Below are 4,364 nucleotides of genomic sequence, written 5' to 3' on the forward strand. Positions count from 1 at the left end.
AGGGGCATGCCGGGATTTGTTGTGTGTAGAGGGCCGCTGCCGCGAGGGATGCCGGGATTTGCAGTCCTTCCAGACTACAAACAAAATGGCTGTCTCTCGACCTCTTAGCCGGGGCTATGTGTTGATATGGAACAAGCTACAGAAGAGTAAAATGAAAAGATCAATGTGTTGCACAGTGTGAACCATATCTTCCTACGAATGTAAAAAAAGGGTGGCTCTGGCTGACCAAGAGTATGACCTAGGTTCAAATCCTCACTCCGCAAGTTTCGTACCTCAGTTTCCACAGTAGTAAAATGAGATAATAATAGTACATATAATCATGGAGTTGATGTGTGGAATACATGAATTTAAACATCTAGAGCCAGGGCTGGGCGGTGGCTCAGTCCTGTAATCCCAGCAATTTGGAAGGTGGAGGCAGGAGGATCTTTTGAGTCCGGGAGACCCTGTCTCAAAACAAAAACAATCTAGAGCCCTTAGAGCAGTGCCTGACGTACAATACACACTCATTAAGTATCAGTTATTAATATAAGTGAATCAATAAAAATGTAACAATTTTAATACAAATGAAGTTGGTGGTGCCTTAGAACAGCATGGAAGATAAGTAAAAACCTCATTTGCTGGCTGGGTGCGGTGACTCAAGTCTGTAATCTTATCACTTTGGGAGGCCAAGGCGGGCGAATCACTTGAGGTCAGGAGTTCAAGACCAGTCTGGCCTACATGGTGAAATCCCGTCTCTACCAAAAATATAAAAAATTAGCCAGCTGTGGTGGTCTGTGCCTGTAATCCCATCTACTCGGGAGGCTGAGGCAGGAGAATCACTTGAACCCGGCAGGCGGAGGTTGCAGTGAGCCGAGATCGCACCACTGTACTCCAGCCTGGGTAACAGAGTGAGACTCCATCTCAAATGGCTAGACCCTATCTCAACAACAAAAAAATAAAAATTAGTCAAGCGTAGTGGTGCATGCCTGTAGTCCCAGCTACTCGGGGGGCTGAGGTGAGAGGATCGCTTGAGCCCGTGAGTTTGAGGTTCCGGTGAGCTATAATTACACCACTGCACTCCAGCCTGAGTGACAGAGCAAGACTTTGTCTCAAAAAAAAAAAAGTAAATCAGGACTTAAACAAAAACAAAAGCCTCAGAGCACTTGTGAGAGGTATTGGCAAGCCTTCCAGTCTCTTTGGGGCATTCAAAGGCAGCATCTCCTCCCTGGGCTTGGCAGATGGTCAACTCCAATCACTGATTATGCACTGTTTTTTCCATCTCGCAACAGCACCACCATCCAATCTAAATTGCTTATGCCAATCTCAATGCCCTTCAGCCAAAGCACACACCTGTACATAACTGAACAAAGAAAGATTTATCCACTCATTGCGGTGAGGAAGTGTCTCCCTAAGAAGGTGTTACAAAGGCTTTTTATAGGATTTGGGGTTGTGTTAGATGATTTGAGGGAAGGTTTAAAAAAACAGCTTTTGGCCGGACGCAGTGGCTCATGCGTATAATCCCAGCACTTTGGGAGGCCGAGGCGGGCGGATCACGAGGTCAGAAGATCGAGACGATCCTGACTAACACGGTGAAACCCCCTCTCTACTAAAAATACAAAAAATTAGCCGGGCGTGGTGGCAGGCGCCTGTAGTCCCAGTTACTCGCAAGGCTGAGGCAGGAAAATAGCGTGAACACGGGAGGCGGAGCTTGCCGTAAGCGGAGATCAGGCCACTGCACTCCAGCTGGGGCTACAGAGCGAGACTACGTCTCAAAACAAACAAACAAGCAAACAAAAAAACAGCTTTTCGACTGGGTGCGGTGGCTCACACCTGTAATCCCAGCACTTTGGGAGGCCAAGGCGTTCGGATCACAAGGTCAGGAGTTCGAGACCAGCCTGGTCAATATAGTGAAATCCTGTCTCTACTAAAAATACAAAAATTAGCCAGGCGTGGTTGTGGGCTCCTGTAGTTCCGGTTACTCAGAAGGCTGAGGCAGGAGAATCGCTTGAGCCCGGGAGGCAGAGGTTGCAGTGAGCCGAGATTTGAGATCGTGCCATTGCACTCCAGCCTGGGCGATAGGGCAAGAGAAAGAAAAGGTAAAAGAAAAGAAACAAAACAGCTTTGCCTGGAATTAATCCTGTCAGGAAGTGGGGATAAATTTGTGATTGGGTGTCTTTTTTCTTTTTTTTTTTTTGAGACAGGTTCTCATCTGTTGCCCAGACTGGAGTGCAGTGGTGCGATCTTGGCTCACTGCAGCCTCTCCCTCCTGGGTTCAAGCAGTTCTCATGCCTCAGCCTGCCGAGTAGCTGGGATTACAGTCATGTGCCACCATACCTGGCTAATTTTTCTGTTTTTAGTAGAGACGGGTTTCACCACGTTGGCCAGACTGGTCTCAAACTCCTGACCTCAAGTGATCTGCCCACCTCAGCCTCCCAAAGTGCTGGGATTACAGACATGGACCACCCGCCCCCGGCTGTGATTCTTTTCTAGAAGGTGTAAGGAATGAAGGAAAGCTGAACCTGTAATTGGTAAAGCAGCAACAGTCCTTCATATCAGTTAGGGTAGGGTGATATTTGGCCATTTTTGTGATTTGGACAATGTTTATGTTTTTGTCTGTGTTTGGATATGATTAAGTGAACTTGTTTTTATCTTCATCCATGAGGTCACAGAGTAGCCTTGTTCGATGATATTCTGTGAAAATTTTATGTGTAACAAGAGGACACCGAGGTCTAACAGTATTGTGCCCGGAATTTATTCTTTCCCGTGGGTTCTTGGTCTCGGCGACTTCAAAAATGAAGCCGCGGATCTTCGCGGTGAGTGTTGGAGCTCTTAAAGATGATGTGTCTGTAGTTCGTTCCTTCACGTGTTAAGACGTGTCCGGAGTTTCTTCCTTCAGGTGGCTTCGTGGTCTCACTGACTTCAGGAGTGAAGCTGCAGACTTTCACAGTGAGTGTTACAGCTCTTAAAGGTGGCGAGTCCAGAGTTGTTTGTTCTGCCCGCCCAGTGGGTTTGTGATCTCGCTGACTTCAGGAATGAAGCAGCAGACCCTCGCGGTGAGTGTTACAGCTCACAAAGGCAGTGTAGACCCAGAGTGGGCAGCAGCAAAATTTATTGTGAAAAGCGAAGGAACAAATCTTCCACAGCCTGGAAGAGAACCCAAAGGGATTGGCGCTGCTGGCTGGAGTGGCCAGCTTTTATTCCCTTATTTGGTCTTGCCTGCATCCTGCTGATTGGTCCATTTTACAGAGTGTTGATTGGTGCATTTTTACAGAGTGCTGATTGGTGCATTTACAATCCTTTCGCTAGACACAAAAGTTCTCCAAGTCCTCACCGGACCCAGAAGCTCCGCTGGCTTCACCTGTAAGTATCAAGCCAGTTTCCTCTATCAGAAGATACTTTTCTCTTTCTGACCAAAAACCAAGGCATCACCATTGATGCCTCTCTCTTGTTAACACCCATATCTAGTCAGTTAGCAAGTTCTATGGACTTTACTTGCAAAATGCTTCCAGATTCTCCCCATTCTTCTCCAACTCTACTGCCACTGTGATGATCCAAGAAAAAACTAATGAACCCCCTTTGCCAATATAATGGATTAGGTTTCAGTTTTCTTAATGCAATTTACAATTCAATTTTGTGTTCTTAAAGTAATATTCTGCTTAACTGGATATAAAATATACTCTCCTGGGCAATTTCTACAAATGGCCACCTCATTCCTCACCTTAAAAAATATCCTTTTTTCCAGCCTTGGCTCCCAAAGAGTTTTGTTGACTCTGAGGTTTAGAAAAAAAAAAAAGGGAAAATATTTTTCCAGGTTGGGTGTGGTGGCTCACATCTGAAATCCTAGCGCTTTGAGAGGCTGAGGTGGCTTGAAGCCAGAAGTTCAAGACAAGTCTAGGCGATACAGCAAGACCCAGTCACTGAAAAAAATAAAACCTAAAAAAATAGCCAGGCATGATGGTGCATGCCTGTTGTCCTAGCTACTCCTGAGGCTGAGACAGGGGGATTGCTTGAGCCCAGCAGTTCAAGGTTGCAGGGCGCCATGATCATGCCACTGTACCTAAGCCTGGGTGAGACAGCAAAGCTCTGGCTCAAAAAAAAACAAAAGCAAAACTTCCAGATGATCCTAGGTATAAATATAAATATATATTTATGAAAAGAGAGTCATGGCTGGGCACGGTGGCTCATGCCTGTAATCCCAGCACTTTGGGAAGTCGAGGTGGATGGATCACCTGGGGTCAGGAGTTCACGACCAGCCTGGCCAACATGGTGAAACCCTGTGTCTACTAAAAATACAAAACTTGGCCAGGCGCGGTGGCTCACACCTGTAATCCCAGCACTTTGGGAGGCCGAGGCAGGCGGATCACAAGGTCAGGAGATCGAGACCA

The sequence above is a fragment of the Macaca fascicularis genome, chromosome 10 (genome assembly GCF_037993035.2).
Source record: "Macaca fascicularis isolate 582-1 chromosome 10, T2T-MFA8v1.1".
In the NCBI taxonomy this organism is placed as follows: domain Eukaryota; kingdom Metazoa; phylum Chordata; class Mammalia; order Primates; family Cercopithecidae; genus Macaca; species Macaca fascicularis.